This window comes from Phyllobates terribilis, unplaced genomic scaffold (genome assembly GCF_046119375.1).
Source record: "Phyllobates terribilis strain yellow unplaced genomic scaffold, ASM4611937v1 Scaffold_1__5_contigs__length_1240528914, whole genome shotgun sequence".
Classification (NCBI taxonomy): Eukaryota; Metazoa; Chordata; class Amphibia; order Anura; family Dendrobatidae; genus Phyllobates; species Phyllobates terribilis.
The window spans coordinates 224,456,314-224,478,902 of record NW_027362761.1 but is presented as its reverse complement, the minus strand read 5'-3'; the positions used below and the strand labels follow the sequence as shown (position 1 = coordinate 224,478,902).

The 22,589-nt window shown below is 49.0% G+C and overlaps 1 protein-coding gene across 5 annotated transcripts in view; it reads left to right on the top strand.

The window, feature by feature from the left end:
• The first annotated feature begins 9,214 nt into the window (after positions 1-9,214).
• SPIN1 (spindlin 1) overlaps positions 9,215-22,589 on the top strand; it is a 66,608-nt gene continuing 53,233 nt past the window's right edge. The window contains exon 1 of one of the 5 annotated variants that reach the window (XM_073671002.1): positions 9,215-9,567. The gene's annotated coding sequence lies outside the window, so the exon portion shown is untranslated. Of the gene's footprint in view, positions 9,568-9,704; positions 10,006-22,589 lie in introns of those variants that run through there. The other 4 variants (XM_073670999.1, XM_073671001.1, XM_073671003.1 and 1 more) reach the window with 4 other exon arrangements.

The following is a 22,589-nucleotide window of genomic DNA, read 5'->3' as shown; positions in this document are numbered from 1 at the left end:
GCCCTCGCGGGCAGGGTCCCCTCTCCTTCTGTACCAGCCGCTGACTTGTATTGTTCAAGATTATTGTAATTGTTTTTGCAATGTATACCCCCCTTTTTTGACATGTAGAGCGCCATGAAATAAATGGCGCTATAATAATAATCTAGGACATAATGGTTCATCCACACCATCCAATGGTCCATCCACCAATGCCACGTTGCACCACAGACTGTCCACTAACGCATTCCACTATGTAATGAATAAAGATTTGCAACTGGAATATTTCATTCAGTGATATCTAGGATGTGGTATTGAAGTCTTCCCTCTACTTTTTGAGCAGTGTGTGTGTGTGTGTGTGTGTGTGTGTATGTATATATATAGTTTTTTTTATTTTTATTTACATCAGGATTTTACATACACCATGTGATGAACCTGTAGCCGCCATCTTGGTAATGATAAATCATATCCAGGGATGGCCACACTTCAGCAGCCCCCACCCTTGGGACCTTCTGTTAAAACGTCAACTAGATAGTTTCCCCCCATCCAGGCTCCTGTAAGATAAGAAGCCTACTTAACACTTGAATGCTAGGAGCTTCAAAGACTTCGAGAGGAAACACAGCCAGCAGGGGGGGGTGCTTCGTCTATCTGTACCTGACCATTTGTCCCATAGGACTAGTTTCTTTGTCTGTCACAAGCATGGAGGCATAAGATATAGAAACATGAATAGTACACGCATGTTGCGTGGGATGGGCCAATAAAAAAATATCACGGCGTCCCGGAGCCATTGCGCACACAAGCCTCCGCGGTAGACGTTTGTACGTGCTCTGGAAGCCAAGATATAGCGCGGAGCCATTCCTGAGGACCGTATGGTATCATAATTGATATCAAAAGGTCGGTTACGGCGGCCCGAATCCATGGGAACCCCTGGGGGTATCATGAGACCATCCCAGAAGAAGTTATTGGGTTCCATAGAATTTGGGCTTCTGATCGAAGTTAGACCTGAGGGTGGAGACTGAGCCAGCTGACCTCACCAGCAGTGGGCGGGACGGGGCAGGTAAGATAGCAGGACAGACAAGAGACAAGTCAGTTTTTGACCCAAGAGTGGTGTGCTGAACATCTGAGCACCAGCTGAGGCCACCAAGGGGAGGAGCAGTTTGACCATGCGGTGGTAGGCCTCAGCCTGTAACAAAGAACCGTGCCTGCGACCGCAGAATCCTCTCCCTGCGTCACAAGAAAATCAAGAAACCGGTAACTGATATGCTGTGGTGATTCTGTGTGTTGTATTCCATTGTTGTATAGTTTAGCCTGACCTTATACCTGTGTATATTTAGTTGTATATCGTGTATCTAGTGTATTATTATAATCAATTACCTCAAGTAATTGTGGGCCTGCCTTTTATTCTGCATAACGAACGCACGTCCGTGTGAGCTCGGCTCAAGCCAAAAACGCTACCCAGGGTTGGTTCCTGACCCGATATAGGCCCATTCACGGACTGGGCGTATATCTAAAATAGGGACTGGTGGCAGCATACCAACTGGGGATTGGGGAAGGCTGGTAGTGACGGTCGGAGGTTCAGATATATATATTCCTGGCGCGGCCAAGGAAGATATATATACCGCCCTCACTACAGAGGGCCCCGATACCCAGTAGGTTACAGGACAGTCTCCCTGGCGACCGCTTATCCTAGGTGCAGTTCCTTGACTGACCTGAGGCTAAGAGGGCGCTAGCGAGTTGTGCTGTGTAGTGACGTTACGGTTTAGTGACGTTGAAGGGATAACACACTACCGTGTTCCCTGCGCTGGTTGCAGCTTCCTGGCACTACTTTCTCTAGGTGCAGTACCTTGACTGACCTGAGAGGTAAGGGGGCGCCAGAGAGCTGCACCCACCGGCCGGCTTTCATCACATTGGTGGCAGAGCGGTGGGATTGCAGAATAATAGTGTTGTGGGACCCCTACTCCCAGGCACTAAAGACTGCCAGTGGTAACTTCCACTGCTGGAGTCTTAAGGTCAGCCCAACGTTAGACGGTCAGGCTAAAAGTATAACAAGGTGTGTGCAAACTCAGGGTTGCAGCGGTGTCGGTTACCAAGATGGCAGACGGCACCAGGAGCAAGACCCTGCAGGAGGCTAATGCTACGGTCCGTGTGGCAGGAGGGGAGGACATTGTTACTCATGGCGAGGAGGAGTCCAGCCCGGGCACCTCAGGGAGCCAGTCCCCAGTATACGGTCCCGCAGTGGGCTGCCCACCACCTACCCAGCCCAGCCTGTCCAGATCACAAGCCCTTTTACAAGCGGCTATGGCAAGTCTCCAGTCTCATGGCGATGCCGTCTACAAAACCCTCCTGGCAGCATCAGAGAAGGCAGCGGAGGAGGAGCGCGAAGCTGCGGAGCGCCGGGAGGCTGCGGAGCGTGAAGCTGCAGAGCGCCGGGAGGCTGCGGAGCGTGCAGAGCGAGCTGCGGAGCGCCAGCACCAACTGGACCTGGCCCAGCGGGGGCTTCCGCTAGAGCAACCAACCCATCAGGAGACCAAGTCGTCCAAAGTCCGAGCTGAGGACTTCCCTCTACTGGAGAAGGATGGGGACCTGGACTCCTTTCTGGTGGCATTTGAACGGACCTGTCTTCAGCACCATCTGGCCCGGGATCAGTGGGCCAGATACCTGACCCCCCGTTTGAGGGGTAAGTCCCTGGATGCCTTGGGGGACTTACCTGCCGGGGAGGTACAGAACTACGACTGCATCAAGCGGGCCCTGATCCGGCAGTACAACCTCACTCCCGAGTCGTACCGCCAGAAGTTCCGGAGCCTGCTGCGTGGCCCCAAGGACACCTGGACCGATCATATGCGGGCGCTGTTGAGAGCCGCAGAGCACTGGACCTCGGGTCTAGCGCTTACTACCCGCCAGGAGGTCCAGGAACTGTTCGTCACGGAGCAGTTCTTGTGGAACTGCCCAGAGGACCTCCGACAGTTCCTCCGTGACCGAAAACCAACAGGGGCTTCTGCTACAGCCGCCCTGGCAGACGAGTATGCCAATAACAGGGCGCCTGAGCTGAAGAAGTCTGCCAGCAGCACCTGGAGAGGGGGTAAGCCCAGTCATGCCCCTGTTTCCCCGGCCCCTAGAACACAAGGGGTGTATCCCCCTGTTGCCCTCTCCAGGCAAGGACCAGACGTAAGACGTTGTCATCTATGCAACAAACCAGGACACTTTAGGGCTGAGTGTCCCCAGCGCCAAAAGACCCCATCCCAGTCCCAGAGAGCGCCCAATGTTTTGTGTGTGGGAGGGGGTGGTGGTAGGTCCCTGGACAACATCCAACCCGTCACCATAGGCCGTTCTGCGGTCATGGGACTGCGGGACACGGGCGCTGAACGAACACTGGTACGGCCTGAGGTGGTGTCCCCCCAGGACTTGGTACCAGGAAAGACTCTTTCCGTCTCCGGGGTTGGAGGCGTGGAGCCGGCACTTCCCGTTGCCATGGTGTATTTGGACTGGGGTGCCGGAAGGGGGATGCGGGAGGTGGGAGTAACGCCAAATATTCCCGCAAATGTTTTATTAGGGACCGACTTGGGGCGTCTAGTATCGCAGTATGTACCCTCTGAACCCCCAAGTTCGGCCCCCCAAGAGTGTATTGATTTGTCTGCTGCTAATGCCAACCATGTTGTATGTAGTGTGTGTCCTGCTGAGGAGGAGGGAGTGAAACCTGAGGGTAACACCTGCACAGACACAACACAAACAGGGTTAGTGAAAGCAGGTGGGGAGTGTGGGGATGCCCGCAGAGGTGCTCAGCCGGCGTGCCGTGACCTCTTGTCCTCCGGTGAGGGAGGGGGCGGGCAGGATTCTGTAGAGGGAAGCTCAGGGATGGAGAGGGGGGCAGCTACCGGCAGTGTAGGGCTCCCAGGGGTATCCAGGCTGCTGAGTATAGGCCCACTGCAGGGGGAGGAACAGGCCATGGGAGGTGGGGGTGTCCCAAGAGAGGAGCCGCCAGGTAAGACCCCAGGGCAGGAGTTCCCCACATCCGAGATGTCCAAAGGCCTAGGAAGCCTGCCTGATCGGGCGGCTTGGTCAGAAACAGAGGGGAAGCGGGCACTACCCACGGTCACAGCGGTCATAGCCGCTGTCACCAGGAGTGGGAGCGCCGGAGCCCAAGGAGCCTTGCAGAGGTCCGACGGCTTCCCCACTTCTGACCAAGTGTCTGCCGGGTCAGACAGCGGCCAGGTGACATGCCCGGAGGGGCTGACGGAGGATGTGGCAGTTTCGTCGATTCTGGCCACATCAAGTCAGGAATTTCAGGCTGCGTTGGAAGCAGACGACAGCCTGAAAGCTCTCAAGGAACAGGCGGCACAGCCTCCCATGGAGTCAGACTGCGAGCGTGTGGTCTGGGACCAGGGACGGCTGTACCGGGTAACGGTCCAGCAGGGTTCACCGGAGGCGTGGCCCAGGGACCGACAGTTAGTGGTACCCTATCCGTTCAGGGCGGAATTGTTGCGGATCGCACACGAGATTCCGATGGCCGGACACCTAGGGATCGCTAAAACCAAGGCCAGGATAGCTCAGCATTTCTACTGGCCTGGGATGGGAGCCGCGGTGGGTGCCTACTGCCGTTCGTGTGACACCTGTCAGAGGGTGGGGAAGGCGGGGCCGCGCCCCAAAGCCCCACTGGTAACTCTGCCAATCATCGAAGAGCCTTTCTCGAGGGTCGCTGTGGATCTTATTGGACCTCTGTCCACTCCCAGCCACTCCGGGAAATGCTTCATACTCACGGTAGTGGACTATGCCACCCGGTACCCGGAAGCGGTAGCTTTGTCGTCCATTCGGGCCGACAAGGTGGCTACCGCCTTACTGGAGATCTTCTCCAGAGTGGGTTTCCCCCAAGAAATGCTCACCGACCGAGGGACCCAGTTCATGTCGCGGCTGATGGAGTCCCTCTGTAAGCAAATGCAGGTGCAACATCTGGTGGCCAGCCCGTATCACCCACAGACTAATGGCCTGTGTGAGCGGTTCAATGGCACCTTAAAGCAGATGCTTAAGATGTTGGTCGACTCCCACGGGAGAGACTGGGAGCGCTACCTCCCACACCTCCTATTTGCTTACCGGGAGGTTCCGCAGGCCTCAACGGGGTTCTCCCCCTTTGAGCTCCTGTACGGGCGACGGGTACGGGGCCCCCTGGCTCTGGTGAAGGAAGCATGGGAAGGGGATTTGGCCACCCCCGAGGTGTCGGTCATCGAGTATGTCGTGCGCCACCGGGACAGGATGATGGCCTTGGCAAAGCTGGTGCAGGACAATATGGCCCAGGCCCAGGCCGACCAGAAGCGGTGGTACGACCAGAATGCTTGTGAGAGGACCTACCAGGTGGGTCAAAAGGTGTGGGTACTGGTCCCCGTACCACAGAACAAGCTTCAGGCAGCCTGGGAAGGTCCCTACTTCGTGCACCAGAAACTCAATGCCGTCACCTATCTGGTCACCCTGGATCACGCCCGTGGAAGGAGGAAGGCCTTCCACGTGAACATGATGAAGGCTCATCATGAGCGGGAAGCGACTGCCCACCCAGTGTGCAACCTTCCCGAGGAAGGAGAGGTAGAAACCCTCCTGGATCTGCTCACCCAAGCCAAGGCGGGTGGGTCCATCGAGGATGTGGGGGTTGGCCACCAGCTCACGGAGGACCAACGGTCCCAGCTGGGGACCACCCTGCACCCCTTCCGGGGGCTGTTCAGCAGCCTGCCCGGAAGGACTGAGATGGCTGTCCACGACGTGGACACTGGCGATCACCCGCCGATCCGGCGTTCAGCATATCGGGTCTCTTTCGAGGTGCAGGGAAACATGCGCCAAGAGATAGACGAGATGCTGAAGCTGGGGGTGATCCAGGCATCCAGCAGCGCGTGGGCCTCGCCTGTAGTCCTCGTACCAAAGAAGGACCGAACTACACGGTTCTGCGTGGACTACCGGGGGCTCAACGCTGTAACGGCCACCGATGCGTTCCCCATACCACGCATCGATGACCTGCTCGATCGGATGGCCGGGGCTAAGTACCTGACCATCATGGATCTGAGCCGGGGGTACTGGCAGATTCCTCTGACCCCCGCGGCAAGGGAACGCTCTGCCTTTATCACCCCTTTTGGACTGTACGAGTCCACAGTGATGCCATTCGGCATGAAGAATGCCCCTGCCACTTTTCAGCGGATGGTCAATACGCTGCTTGAGGGACTTGAAGGGTACGCGGCTGCGTACTTGGACGATATTGCAGTCTTCAGTCCCACTTGGGAGGATCACCTAGAGCACCTGCGGCAGGTGCTCGGTCGGATCCACCGGGCAGGCTTGACCATCAAGCCGGAAAAGTGCCAGCTGGGCATGAGTGAGGTCCTCTACCTGGGTCACCGGGTAGGCGGGGGGGTTCTGAAGCCAGAACCGGGGAAAGTGGATGCCATCGCATCCTGGCCCACTCCTAGGACCAAAAAGCAGGTGATGTCCTTCTTGGGGACCGCCGGGTACTATAGGAGGTTCGTCCCACACTATAGCACCCTGGCCAAGCCCCTGACGGACCTCACCAAGAAGAAGCTGCCCGTCGCAGTCGACTGGACAGTCGCCTGCGAGACAGCTTTCGGGGCACTCAAGGCCGCCCTAAGTAGCTCCCCTGTACTGCAAGCTGCCGACTTCGACCGGCCGTTTGTGGTACAGACCGACGCCAGTGACTTTGGCCTCGGTGCTGTGCTAAGTCAGGTCAACACGACAGGCCAGGAACATCCTGTCTTGTACCTGAGCAGGAAGCTACTGCCCCGGGAGGTGGCTTACTCCACGGTGGAAAAAGAATGCCTGGCAATTGTATGGGCCCTGCAGCGTCTGCAGCCCTACTTGTACGGGAGCCATTTCACCGTGGAGACGGACCACAACCCCCTCAGCTGGTTACACACGGTCTCTGGGTCGAATGGCAGGTTGCTACGCTGGAGCCTCGCTCTCCAGCAGTACCACTTCTCCATTCGCCACAGAAGAGGCCGTGACCACGGTAACGCTGACGGGTTATCCCGGCAAGGGGAGGGTGCAGAAGGACGCACGGGGGAACACAGGAATGTGCTACCCCCTCGCGCCCTCGTATAGGGGGAGGTGTGATGAACCTGTAGCCGCCATCTTGGTAATGATAAATCATATCCAGGGATGGCCACACTTCAGCAGCCCCCACCCTTGGGACCTTCTGTTAAAACGTCAACTAGATAGTTTCCCCCCATCCAGGCTCCTGTAAGATAAGAAGCCTACTTAACACTTGAATGCTAGGAGCTTCAAAGACTTCGAGAGGAAACACAGCCAGCAGGGGGGGGTGCTTCGTCTATCTGTACCTGACCATTTGTCCCATAGGACTAGTTTCTTTGTCTGTCACAAGCATGGAGGCATAAGATATAGAAACATGAATAGTACACGCATGTTGCGTGGGATGGGCCAATAAAAAAATATCACGGCGTCCCGGAGCCATTGCGCACACAAGCCTCCGCGGTAGACGTTTGTACGTGCTCTGGAAGCCAAGATATAGCGCGGAGCCATTCCTGAGGACCGTATGGTATCATAATTGATATCAAAAGGTCGGTTACGGCGGCCCGAATCCATGGGAACCCCTGGGGGTATCATGAGACCATCCCAGAAGAAGTTATTGGGTTCCATAGAATTTGGGCTTCTGATCGAAGTTAGACCTGAGGGTGGAGACTGAGCCAGCTGACCTCACCAGCAGTGGGCGGGACGGGGCAGGTAAGATAGCAGGACAGACAAGAGACAAGTCAGTTTTTGACCCAAGAGTGGTGTGCTGAACATCTGAGCACCAGCTGAGGCCACCAAGGGGAGGAGCAGTTTGACCATGCGGTGGTAGGCCTCAGCCTGTAACAAAGAACCGTGCCTGCGACCGCAGAATCCTCTCCCTGCGTCACAAGAAAATCAAGAAACCGGTAACTGATATGCTGTGGTGATTCTGTGTGTTGTATTCCATTGTTGTATAGTTTAGCCTGACCTTATACCTGTGTATATTTAGTTGTATATCGTGTATCTAGTGTATTATTATAATCAATTACCTCAAGTAATTGTGGGCCTGCCTTTTATTCTGCATAACGAACGCACGTCCGTGTGAGCTCGGCTCAAGCCAAAAACGCTACCCAGGGTTGGTTCCTGACCCGATATAGGCCCATTCACGGACTGGGCGTATATCTAAAATAGGGACTGGTGGCAGCATACCAACTGGGGATTGGGGAAGGCTGGTAGTGACGGTCGGAGGTTCAGATATATATATTCCTGGCGCGGCCAAGGAAGATATATATACCGCCCTCACTACAGAGGGCCCCGATACCCAGTAGGTTACAGGACAGTCTCCCTGGCGACCGCTTATCCTAGGTGCAGTTCCTTGACTGACCTGAGGCTAAGAGGGCGCTAGCGAGTTGTGCTGTGTAGTGACGTTACGGTTTAGTGACGTTGAAGGGATAACACACTACCGTGTTCCCTGCGCTGGTTGCAGCTTCCTGGCACTACTTTCTCTAGGTGCAGTACCTTGACTGACCTGAGAGGTAAGGGGGCGCCAGAGAGCTGCACCCACCGGCCGGCTTTCATCACACACCATATAGAAGCATATTCTCACAGAAGGCTATTTTTTGGTACACCATTCTTAGCACCATTGCACTTTTAATACAGCCATGTGTGCATTATTGATGTTATGGTACTCCTACTTCCTCCGTTTTTATGTCACCTCCATGTGGGTGGGCCTTCGGGCGTTACCTGACAAAGAGCAACTGCTATGTCTCAAAACAAGTTTTCTGGCCTTCAAAGGACACCGTACCTAACAGCCGTGATGTCACACGCTTTTTGGGCTCGCGTGGTTAGCAGCGGTGTACCACGCGGTCATGGGGCTGGCACCTGGCCTTCCCCCGTACAGTTGAAACCAATGATGGGAGAAGGAGCAGTCAGATGACACTCTCTCTCCCATCATTCCTCCACTGGGTCTGAGCTCTGTGACTGACATCTTAAAGCAGAGGGCGCGATGACATCACTACAGTGCACCCTCTGTGCTGAGCAATGCTGAGGGTCCTCAACTGTGTGAATATTGGTGGGCTGAGAAGATGTCCTGTGCACAGGGCAACATGACCAACAACGATACTTTCCAAAGCGTAGTGGCCGCCTCAGCCATCCCTCCGGGCCTGCAGTGATGCACACACACCTATTAGGATTCTCCGTCTATCAAGCGCGCTCTGGCCGCGCTAGAAGCACGCGCACATGCGCATTTGAGTCGTACCGCGGCGGAGAGCGGGCTCACAGTGCGCGTGCGCGCAGCTCGCTCCTGCACCAACACAGAGAGGAGGGGCCCAGAGCTGATGGGATCATTATTTGGCAGGAAGGCGAGGCCTGGTCCTTGCAGGAGAGACACAGCAGTGTGTACGGGCGGCCAGCTCTAAATCTGGCAGTGTGTAAAAGGGGGAGGGGGCCGAGAGAAAGAGAACTGGAGTGTCTGAGCGGAGGGCTTGGAAGTTCACAGGGAGAGGACTGTGAGGCGGGAGCCGCTCCGCCACAAAATCCCGGCGTCTGACAAAGGAGGAGGGGGCGGCACCGGGGGCACCTGGAGGGAAGACCCCCGTGAAGGTAAGGGCTGCTGAGGGCCCCGGGCCTTTGTTTCCAGCTCTCCCCTGGCGCGCAGCGACGCCTCCTTGTGTTCCCCTCCGGTCAGTGACGTCACGCTGGCTGGTGAGTGTATGACGTCAGAGCGCTATTGTTTCCCGGAGGGATCCGCGCGGTGTGTGGGAGGCAGCAGACACATGAGGCGGGGATACGGGGCAGCAGACACTTGAGGCGGGGATACGGGGCAGCCTTGCTGGGAGTCTTGTCTGTGTCTCGGGCTTTGGCTTCCTTTGTCTGCTGCCTTCCGCCCCCTCCCCCTCTCGTCTCCCTCCACAGGGCTGAATTGCTGCTGCAGGTTTGTAAATACTGGAGCGGCACACAACATGGCTGACACTGCCTGCTAGCAATGCCTGCTGCTGCCTACGGGGCTGTGGATCCGCCAGCCGAGGTGGCATTCCCAGGGTAAGAGCCCAGCGCAGTGGCAGCATAGGAATGCCAGGAGTGAGCAGGCCTGGAGCCAGCGGGGCTTCACATCCCTGGGATTGGGGGTGCAGTGATGCACCATAACCTGCTGGCAGACCCTGTGTGCTGCTGGTGATCACCTCCTAGAATGGTGCAAATACTGAATGAGACCTGCTCTGCTGGATGAATGAATGTCGTCTGCCATCACTGAATGCCGCCTTTGTCATTGCTGTTATTAAAGAATTCCATGTGACCTTGTAAAGGATGCCGGTTGAGCGCTGCTGGGTGGGCTTTATAGATGGTGGTGAATTATCTGTATAAGCAGCGGCCGTGGTCAGGTGTCGGCTGCACCGAGTGTTGGGGTTGCGCTGGTGACTAGTCCTGTAAGTTGTCAAACTTTCTGGCCCTGTTTACTAAGGTACACAACACAAGCCATTCATTGTCTCCACGATTTTCCGGTGGAGCAGCCAGGTATATGGTAAAGGTAAGCGTTTTACTTAACAAGCCCATGGCTGCTAGTATCTCTATCACGCGTGTTAGACATCATTACAGTGTTCGCTATCCTGTATCTTGTGCTTATTGATACGTGCTGTTGATAAATACGTCTGGTTTGATCTGTGGACTTAGGGAGTCGATAAGTTTTCTGAGCAGAACATCCCCACTCCCCTCCTCAATACACTTTTTTTTTTATTGTTGGCGGAACCTTCCAAATCCGGTGGGAATTAATGTTTATCCAATCTGCACGCGGGCTTCCCAATTCCATGTTGCATTCTAATGCATGATCCTGTTATGTGGTAATCTGCTGCCAGAGGTGTTTGGCAGAGGCCTATTCCTTTCACGCTCTAATTGGTGTTTGGGAACCTTTTTTTTTTTTTTTTTTTTTTTTTTTTTTTATATGTTTAGTTATCACCTAAAAACTGTTTTATAGTTCAAATGAATTTTTCAGATAATTTTTCAGAATTGGCAGCTGTCTTTGTGGACGTGAGGATTAACACCATTTATGGTCATTATATAACTAGAATCTTGCATTTTTCTCTAGTTTTCCTCTATGCAGACTTTTGTCTCTAAGACCACAGTCAGACGGCTGTATAAATCGGACAGTAATGTATGGATTGGCTAGAGGCTCACCCAAGCGTGCCAATTTATATATTTCTATGCAGCTTTCACACTTAGATCAGCAAAGCCACTAGTCTGAGTATTGCAGCCCTATTTATATGCTATTTGACTGCACCCTTATTTTCAGTTTCTCAAAGCTGGTAGGTGGAGACCAACTGATATGTCTCCGATACCCAGTACACACAGAGACATGAGGGATTCCTGCTCTGCTTTCTCTGTTGCAGAATGGACATTATACAGCTGGAAAGGTACCGAGCTGTGTAACTGTGAATCCAGCACTCAAGTGAGCTAAAACAGTTTCTTGAAGTTTCAGCTCCATCTACCTGGTCTCATGCTATGAGTATGTCTCATTCTTCCTCCCCCTCTCTGAAATATAGATGTGCTTGAAAGTTTGAGCCCTTCAGAATTTCCCATATTTCTGCATGAATTTGACCTAAAACAATCAGATTTTCACACAAATCCTAAAAGTAGATAAGGAATCAGATGAAAAAGTCAAAAATATTATGCTGTATTTTTTTTTTTAATTAGGAAAATAATCCAGTATCACATGTGAAATTGGAGTCTGGTGTTTTCAATCAACGGGATGTGACAATCTGGTGTGAGTGGGCCTGATTTATTTAAAGAACAGGCATCTATCAAAGACTGATCTTCCCACAACACGTTTGTGGAAGTGTATCATGGCACGAACAAAGGAGTTTTCTGAGGAACTCCGAAAGAGTTCTTGATGCTCAGCAGGTTATAATACAGACTCTAAAGAGTTTGTACCCGCAACAATCCACAATCGACCAACAGGGATCACTTCAAGAGTAAGGTGTATAATTGTCTGCGAGGTTACAAAAGAACCCAAGGTAACCTCTAAGCAACTAAAGGTCTCTCACATTAGCGATATTAATGTTCATGGGTCCACAATTAGGATATCAATTAACAATGGTGTGCATGCTAAGATTACAAGGAGAAAGCCCATTGCACTCCAAAGAGAACATTGGTGCCTAAAGATCACCTGGACAAGTCAGAAGGCTATTTGCTAAGTCTTTTGGGGATGGTTGTGACCAAAATAGAGCTTTTTGGTTTAAATATGAAGAGCTATGCTTAGAGAGAGAAAAATACTGAACTACAGCTTATAAACTAAATAGAAGTATATCTGTGAAACATGGTGGTAATATGGTTTGGGCCTGCTTTGCTGCATCTGGGCTGGAGCAATGAATTCTGAGTTATATCAGCACGTTCTGAAGGAAAATGTCAAGACATCTGTTCATGAATCTCAAGAGAACATGGTTCATGTGACCAGCCCAGGGGATGGGGATGACTCGGTACCCGGGCCTTTTGCCTGGCCTTGGGGATGTCGCGGTGGTCGGCTCCCGGGCCTGTACCCTGGGGTCACTCTTTAAAAAGGGGATAATAGGTTTCTTAGTTTTATAAAAGTTTGTGACGCCACCTGTGGCTTCTGGTGAGAATCACAAGCGCTGCGCAGTCCACTGAGGCCGATGATAATGCAGCTCGATGGTATAGCTCCCCACAGGTGGCGCACTTCAGTACCTTTTACTGGTGGAAAATCGGGCACATCCCGGAGCACTGTAGGGTGAAGGGTGCATATCTGGATCCTCCCCAATGAGCGGGTGTAGGGCCTCCTGTTTCTTGTCTCTGCGTAGTAAGTTTCTGACCTGCCTGGAGCTAGGCCTAACTTTGTCTCTGTCCTGCGCTGGCTGACTTTGTGGTAGGGCCTTCTCTTGGAATACACGCTCCTCAGCTTGCTGGGCCTGTGTGTCTCCCGGCTCTGTTACGTATCAGCACTTTAGCGATCCTGGTACCTGTAGTTCTCCAGGGATTCCGGTTATGCCTTACTGGGTCATAGAGATCCCGGTAAGCTCGGACCCGGTGTCCGGTAATGCTTCGGGGTGAGCTGGTTAAGCTCCTCTGCCCCCTACGTACTAACTTTCCACTCGCCTTCGGCCTGCTCGGGCCCTCACTAGGCTACTCACACTAACGGCAGCTTGCCGAGCTTCACCGATCTTATGGCGCCGGCACACCTTAAACTCTAACTGAGCTCCCTGAATCTAGCTAGCAGGAGCCTCGTGCTCCACTACTGAACTATTAGCCGAGTTCTCTAAACTAGACTGAGCTCCTCTGCAGACTAACCTCTCTCAGGCTTCTCTACTGCAGGAACTCTTCAGAGGAACTGAACTGCCTGGCTCCACCTTCCCTATTTATATCCCTAACCGGTGTCGGCATTCTCATTCCCGGGGCTCTCGTGCAGTTCTGACACGTGAGCCCTGCGCCCAATCAGCACTAGTTTGATGGTGGGAACAGTGACACATCAAGAGGAAGTCTGAGAGCAGCCGCAGTCCTAACTTCCTTTTGATTGATTTTTCTGAAGGCGGAGACAGTGACGCCAGCGCTGATTGGGTGTGGGGCTGACATGTCAGAACAGCATGAGAGCCTCGGCAACACGAGTGCCGACAGCTTTATTTTATCAGGGCCAAACGGTGCGGTATGAGAAGGGGGGTTGTCCTAGTAGTGGACAACTTCTTTAAAGTTTTGGAATAGCCAAGGCAGAGTCCTTACATTCATCCTATAGATATGTTGTGGAAGGACGTGAAGCGATAGCTTTTTCTCCCATAAATTGAACATAACAGTTGAAGCTGTTTTGTAGTCAGTAATCTGCTAAAATTCCTCCAAGGACTAATTCATAACTATCAGAATCATTTAGATGCAGTTATTACTGCACATGCAGGTCAAACCGATGCTGAAAGCAAAGGTTCACATACTTCTACTACTCAGTTGTGATACTGGATTGTTTTCCCTGTTTAAAAAAAATGTTAGTCTTGTGTATTTGACTCATTTATTTGATTAGGTTCTCTACTTTTAGGACTTGTGTGAAAATATGATGTAGTTTTAGGTCAGATTTATTCAAAAATATGAAACATTTTAAAGGGTTCACAGTCGAGCACCACTGTAATAAGAGATGTAACCTGACACCTCAGTCTGAATCCATCTTGCTTGGAAAAGACTGATTTGAGCGCGCCCCCCCTCATAGTTGTTGATGAGTTCAGGAGACAGTGGCTCATAATTGCAAAACAAAGCTAATTTCTCATGACTTATTACATTTCTTGTATAAATCAATAGTATATTGATATACTATACAATAGTAAATACAGTAATCGCTTAACCATAAAACTGCTTTGAAAGCTGCACCGACCAATGTGGTTTGCATAGTTTTAGCCAATGTGTGAGGGCAACAATATTCATGTTTGGGTAGCTGCAATTTACAAAATAAAATAATTTTATACATTTCCTATTGTATACTTAAATGTCAAACCACATTTGTACAGGCTTCTTCTAAACTTCTGATCATGGTATTGAAAACTTCTTCCCATCCTGAATCTCATATTAATATACTGTGCAGAATAGTTGCATCTGCATCATAGTGCCTCTGTGAATCCATAAATGAACACTTGCTTTGTATGCCACTTGGCCTAGATTACTTCTGGGCATGTTTGATTAATTTAAACTTGGACTATATTATATGGTCACTGTTTCAACAAACTTTACATAAACTAACCAAACCTAAGAAAATGTGTAATACATGTAACATCTGATATGCATTTTTTTTTTTCCCCACACTTAAATGACTTTTTCTCTTCCTGCCTTCTGAACTCCTCATTCATTGTAGAAAAGTTTCTTTAAAAATCTTAGTTAAAACAAGATGGGCTGCCAGCTCACTGAGGGATCAAATTACAGCTGGAGAGGGAAGGAAGAATGGAATTGGCTGGGACAAATTGTGCAGCTGTCTTTTTTTTTTTTTTTTTTTTTTTCTCTCGCTTCTCTCCCCCAATCCTCACCCTAGAGCTGGATTCCTAACTACACTGCTCAGTACTGTTGTAAGATGCTACATAGGCAGAGTAGGAATCTCTCTGCCTCTATATACAGACACTATTATAGCTCATCTTCACCCACTAGGTCAGAGCTGAAGTCTACATGGGGGAAAAACTGGTGAACAATACAAGTCTAACAGAAATGGTGGTATTCCTCATGGACGCACGTGAAATGACAGGTACACTCTAAAGGGGTTGTCCAGGACTTGTATAAAGAATTACACAAGATATTTCATGTTGGTGTAACAAGAGAACAATTTTACTGATAGTCCTAATTAACCCCTTAGTGACTGGCAAAACATCTTTTTTTTTTACTGACCTGTGATAGAAGAGACTAGCGTCCCCAGACAGGTGACAATCCTGTAGCTGTCACCTGTACACTATAGCTGACAACTTGCTGCATCAGCCACGATCCTTGTTGGCACCGACCATGCATGTTTAACCTCATAAATGCTGCTGTCAATAGTGACTACAGAATCTAGATGGTTAACACACTGTGGGAACTCCCTCTTTAACCCCATCGGCACCCTGAGATCTTGATTGTGTGGTCTTGATGTTTTTCCATGGCAATTCATGGCCAAATCACGGCCTTGGAATCTGCTGACTATAGCGGCCTGTTCAGAAGTTGTAAAAATTAACTTTTTCATTCCTGTCATGCCACTTTGCATTAATTCCTGAAAAGCACATGATGGGTTAATGAACTACTTGAAAGCAATTTTGAATAAATTGAGGGGCGCGGTTCTTTAAAATGGTATCCCTTTTGGGTGGTTTCCAATATATAGGACCCCCAAAGTAACTTCAAAACTGAACAGGTCCCTATAAAATACGTTTTGTAAATTTCCTTAAAAAATGAAAAATTGCTGTTCCATTTTTAAACCTAATAAAACAACATTTTACAATTGGTGCTGATGTAAAGCAGACATGAGGGAAATGTTATTTATTAATGTTTTTTGTATGGTACGACTATCTGGATTAAAGGGATAGTCATGCAAAGTTTGAAAATTGCTAATTTTTTTTTTTTTTTTTTTTTTAAATTGTCAAATTTCTGATATTTTTATAAATGTAAAACATATTAATCTAAATTTACGATTATTAAAGTACAATATGTCACGAAAAAACAGTCAAGATCAATGGGATATGTTGAAGCATTCCAGCTTTATTACTGCATAAAGTGACACATGTCAGATTTTAAAAAATTGGTCTGGTCACGAGGGGTTAAAACGATCCTATTGTTTTGAGCTACAATACAGACAATGAGACTACACACAAAATCTGTATAGTCCGAAGGAATACTACTTTCCATCTGTTACTTCTTAATTTGCCAAATATATGTTAGTAGGACATAGGAAACTGATGGCAATATGACTGTAGGATCAGACAATACAGGTTGTAGTCTGTTACTATGGAGATGCATAGAAGTAGGAGATCTCACTATTCTGGAGTTGATTCGTTTTAGATGCATTGGACAAAATAAAAACTGCTTGTAACTAAAGATGTATCTATTTTAATTATATAGCACCATTAATTTCGCCACGCTTTACAGGCAACATCATCACTGCCCCCATTGGGGCTCACTATCTAAATTCCCTTTCATGTCTTTGCGTGGGTTTCCTCCGGGTACTCTGGTATCCTCCTACACCCCCAAACACAGGGAGAACATAACTCCTTGCAGATGTTGTCCTTGGTGGCCGTTCAACCCAGGACTCCAGTACTGCAAGGCTACGTTGCTAACCACTGAGCCACTGTGCTGCCCATCAGTATGCAGAAACCTGGCCCAGTGGCCACATTATTCTGTGCCTGTTCAACAGGAGCCCTGCAAACAGCCTCCTATCTGCTAGCATCCCAAACTCCTCTTCTGATTAGCCGACTTGACACAATGTATGTGTGTGTGTGTGTGTGTGTGTCATCACACAATGATGAAGTCGCAAATTTTTTTTTTTTTTTTTTTAGCAACCCAAACCTTAACAAGTGAATTATAAAAGATTTCCAAATTATTTTCATTGTATGTTATCTTATAGAGTAAAAATCTCTGAAATGCAAGCATGTGGGGGAGGAGGGCCGCTATCAAATTGGCTGCCTAGTGCAATTTTAATGAGTTATTTTAGCTCCTTGGTGCGTTCCTGTGGTCAACCATTTTTATTTTAATTACGTTTATAGTGAGAAATGGTGCACATCTACCCCTGGACTGGCTTCTGAGTTCTGTTGTGGCCTCTTGTATGGGTATGTGCACACGGTCAGTATGGGCAACGCTTTGAACACAGCATGCTTTAAAGCGCCTTTCGCAGGTGAATCTGCATGTGTTAATTGAACGATGTGGATTGCACACAGCGCAAGTGTGCTGCGTTCAATCCGCAGCGTTTTGTGCACATATCCTTAGTAATGGAGTTCTGTGGTTTGTCTTTAGCACTAATGCATTCTGAAAGCTCCATATTGTTCTCTTGGTCTTGGCTAGTACATGTACATAACACCTGGCTACCTGTGTTCTATGGTAGATCCTTCTGCTCTCTCTATCTTTATGGTCCTTTTGAAAATGCTTCTATAGATAAAGCATTTGTTCTTCTACTTTTCCAATCATTTAGGATTGTAATCAAACCATTATGTAAGGCTTTAATTTTAAAATTGATTTGGGTTGCAATGGGTAAGGCTGTGGCCACGATCAGGCTATAGCATCGCTTTGGACGAAGCGTAGTTTCGCTTCGTCCAATTGCAGGTAAATCTGCATGTGTTCATTGAACAATTCGGCTTTACCTCGTCCTATACATTCTATTAAGGAAATTTCTGTGGAGATTGACATGCTGCGGTTCGTAAATCTGCACATCCAGTGAATTTTCGTGGTGCCAAATAGAAGCACAGTGTGCATGGGATCTCAATAAATCCATCCACTTTGCTTGTACTGTACAACGCAGCATTTTGGTCGCAGAGCAGGTGAGCTGCATTCAAAAGGGTATGTGCATATGTTGAGTAATTTGTGTGCAGAAATTTCTGCATCTCTTGGCAGAAAAACACAGCCTCAAAAAAACGTTGCGTTTTTGATGCGTTGCTTCAGTGCATTTAATGGTGGGAAAAGAGAAAAAAAAAAAAACGCATAGAGAATTGACATGATACAGATTATTATCTGCAAGTATAAAATACTCAGTGTGCATGACTCTTCAGGTTTCTCATTCACTTTAGGCTGCGTGCCCGCTATTCGTTTTTTCAAGCGTTTTTTGCCACGGAATTTCCGCAGCGAAAACGGTTGGTAATACGTGCCCCATGGTCCCCAATGCTGTGCACATGCTACGGAAATTTCCGATGCGAATTATCATTGCGGAAAAATACGCAGCATGTCCCATTAATTTTGCGGACACGCTGCGTAATTGCCACCATTGACTTCCATTGAAACGCTTCATATCCGCATCACTACATGTGCACATGCGGATATGAAGCGATTCAGTGTGCGGATGGTACCCAGGCCTGGAGAAGAGGAGACTCTCATCCAGATTCGGGTACCATAGAAACTGTAAAAAAAATAAATAATTTTAAAATAAAAAATAAAGATACTCGCCTTCCGATGTCCCCCGGCCTCCTCAGCAATGTGTGCGGTGTGTTGGGCGGCTCGTGGTGGTGTGAGGACCTGACGTCATTGAGTCGCGTGACCTGTCACATGACTCAATGACATCATCGCAGGTCCTTCACACCACCGGGGAGACCGGACTGAGCGGAGAAGGAGACCGGGGGGCCATCGGAAGGTAAGTATAATGTTTATTTTTTACCTTAGTTTATTAAAAAAAAAAAAAAAAATTACACTATATAAGTCCATGCTGGTTGCATGGATTTATATAGTGTGACCAAGTTGTCAAGCACTTTTCCAAGTGATGCTAAAATCTCTTGAAAAAGCGCTTGATAACCCGCATGCAGAAATGCATGCAAAAACGCTTGACAACCGCTTCTACCTGGCGGGAAAAACGCATGTAAAATCCGCATGCGTTTTTCCTGCCAGGGAGAAGCGGAAAAAAACTGCAGCATTTCTGCATCGTGGGCACGTAGCCTTACTGGCTTTAGGTTTTGCTAGCAAATGTGCACCAAATCTGCACACAGCCTAAAAAGGATCGTCCCCTTTCTGGTAACCCATAAGCTTAGTTATGGTGGTTTGTGTATTTTATAGGAAAGAAACAAAACATTGGAGCTTACTTACTCTTCTTGGGTCCAGCTCTCTGCCTCCATTACCAGTCTTTGTTGACTTGGCTGCAGCTGTGAAGTTGATGGGATAAGTGGCTGAGCGCAGTGATAGCCTGCAGTGCTGTAAGGCTATGTGCCCACGATGCAGAAATGCTCCGGAATTTTTCCTGGGCGTTTCTGCATCTCCCTGGCAGAAAAAACGCATGCGGATTGTACATGTGTTTTTTCCTGCCAGGGACAAGCAGATGTGAAGCGTTCTTCACATGCATTTCCGCATGCGGGTTGTCAAGCGCTTTCCAAGCGATTTTTAGCATCACTTGGAAAGTGCTTGACAACTTGGTCACACTATATAAATCCATGCAACCGGCATGGATTTATATAGTGTGACCGAAAGAATGGTAAAAAATAAATATCATACATACCTTCTGATGGCCCCGGAGTCTTTATTCGATGCGTCTCGGCTTGCCGGCAGCTCGCGATACACTGAAGGACCTGCCGACATCAGCGGTCGCGTGACCCGTCACATGACTAAATGACGTCATGGCAGGTCCTTGAGTCCACCGCGATCTGCCGGCAAGCCAAGACAAGCACACCAGGGGCCATCAGAAGGTAAGTATAATATAATATTTTTATTTTTTATTTTATTCTTTTTTTTTTTTTTTTTACAGGTTCTATGGTACCCGGGTCCGGAGGAGAGTCTCCTCTTCTCCAGAGCCGGGTACCATCCGCACATTGAAACGCATGGGTTCCGCATGTACAGATCCAGTGATGCGGATTCTATATGTTCCAATGCAAGTCAATGGCGGCGAAAACGCAGCGCTTCCGCAAAATAATTGGTAGTGCTGCGTATTTTTCCGCAATGATAATCCGCAGCGGAAATTTCCGCAGCATGTGCACAGCACATGCGGATTATCATTGGGGAACATGGCAGACCTTCTACCAAGCGTTTAAGCGTTTCTGCAGCGGAATTGCCGCTGCGGAAACGCTTAAAAACGCATTGTAGGCACACAGCCTAAATGTGACTAGTCAATAGAGGCGTGCCAGAACAGCTTCAGTCTCCATTTACAGTACCGCTCACTAAACTGAGTAGCTGCTGTAATCACTTTGATTTAGAGTGCCATGTGGACAGATGTCCTGCACAACAAGCTGTCAGTGCCTGGGCATGCCTGTAGCGCCATTCACAATAGTGTGAGCATGAAACTGAAGCTGCTTCACTACGCTTGTATGACTGAAAGCCGGCAGCTCCCAGGCGGAAAAAAAGTTCATTTTCTCTCTGTAGTTGCACATATTTGAAATGTTACTAACTCGCTGATTAATGCTATAGCATTTGGGGACATGCCTGGTTCCCTATAAAGTGTAGTCCCATCTGGGACATTTATGCCATATCGATGGATCCTTAAAGCGCACCTGTCAGCAGGATTGTGCTCAGTAAACTACATACACTGTCAGGTGGGCGACATTACACTGATTAAAATGATACCTTGGTTGATGAAATCCAAACTGAAAGTAAAGATTACACAAGAACCACGGGATGCATTTTATGATATGCCTATTTTACATAACCCCGCACTACTAGATGAATTGTGTAAAATAGGAGGCAGGTCAGGGAAGGCTGTCATAAGAGCATACAGATGAATATGTAAGCAGAGCACCCCCCCGAAGGCCGTCCCGGAGCACGAGCATATCATTATCTCCAAACTTAAAGTAAAGATTACACAAAAACCACAGGACGGATTTCATCAACCAAGGTATCATATTAATCAGTGTAATGTCGCCACCTGACAGTGTATGTGGTTTACTGAGCATAATCCTTCTGACAGGTGCGCTTTAATAGAGAGGGGTTCCTATAGATATGCAAAAAAATGTCCCAGATGGGGGGGGTCCCCATTTAAGAACACTTAATACTTTAGTATGTAATATCTTCCATGTTTCCTAGAATCTGTGACTTTATTAGTGACAACTTATTCATTTGTTGTGTTTTATGAACTTCTAATATAAAGAAAATCACAACAGGCTTTTCATTAAACCACATCCACCCTTCATAAGGTTATTAAACTTCTTTATCTAGACTGCATGAAAATCTTCAAGTTTGCAATTGAGGCTATGTGCCCACGATGCAGAAAATTTCTGCATCTCCCTGGCAGAAAAAACGCATGCAGATCGTGCATGGATTTATACAGTGTGAACCGTAAATTAAACCAAATAAAGCTATACTCACCCCCGAGGCCCCGGTGTGTGCAGCAGTTCTCGTTCCTGTCTGGTTGCCGGCATATCGCGAGACAGAGCGGTGAAGGGCCTGCGGTCACATGACTGACGTCACCGCAGGTCCTCAAGCGATGCCGGCATTCAGAGAAAAGCCTTCGGAAAGGTGAGTATAAACTTTATTTGTTATTTTATTCTTTTTTTACAGGTACAATGGTACCCAGGTCTGGATGAGAGTCTCCTCTCCTCCAGAACTGGGTACCATCCGCACATAGAGACGCATAGAAGCCGCTTGTACAAATTTACAGTCGCGGTTTCTATGCGTTTCAATGCAAGTCAATGGCGGGAGTTCCGCTGTTCTTCCGCAAAATTAAATGACATGCTGCGGATTTTTGTACGCAGCATAAACGCTGCGGAAAAATCCGCAGCATGTGCATAGAACATGCGGAATCCCCTTGGGGACCATGGGGTGCGGATTACCTAGCTTTTCACAAGCGTTTACACTGCAGAAATTCCGCAGCATAAACGCTTGAAAAACGCTACGTGGGCACCCAGCCTGACTTAGTTTCTTTCTGCTGTCATTCTCCTGCTCTGAATACTGTTATCTTACATGGAGTACGGCAGGTTGCAATGGAGATAAACCACCTGAGCCTTGTGAAAAATGTGCAGTAATTGCATTCCGAGAGATGAGTTGACTCCTGATATACTAGACCGCTCTCTCCAGCCTATTGATTTTTGTATAGCTTCAGTTCCTGTCATGTTAACTGCAATCAGTCCTGAAAAGTCTCAAGTCCCAACAATGGGGTATTTCTCATATTCATTACTCCCACTTTCCCAGAGCCCTGTGCTCATTCAAAGGCCCTTATATATAAACTAGCTATTGAACCCTTTCTACGCCCAGGTGGCGAGCATTTTTATTGCTATATGGTCTCCCATGCTGATGTGTGCTGCCCCCCTCCTGGTATTTGTGCTGCCCCCATCCTGTCCCCACCATCCTACCCTGGTATGCGCGTGGCACCCCTCACCCCCCAATCCTGGTATGCGCGTGGCACCCCTCACCCCCTTCACACTGTACACACATACAAAAAAAATAAACAGTTATACTCACCTTTCTTCTCTGTACTCCAGCGCTGCTGCGTCCTGTTCTGCCGGGGGAGGAGTGCAGCGCCGGAGCACCGCGCTGTCCAGTACCATTTTGCTGAAGACACACTGTAAATATGTAAATGGCTTTTATCC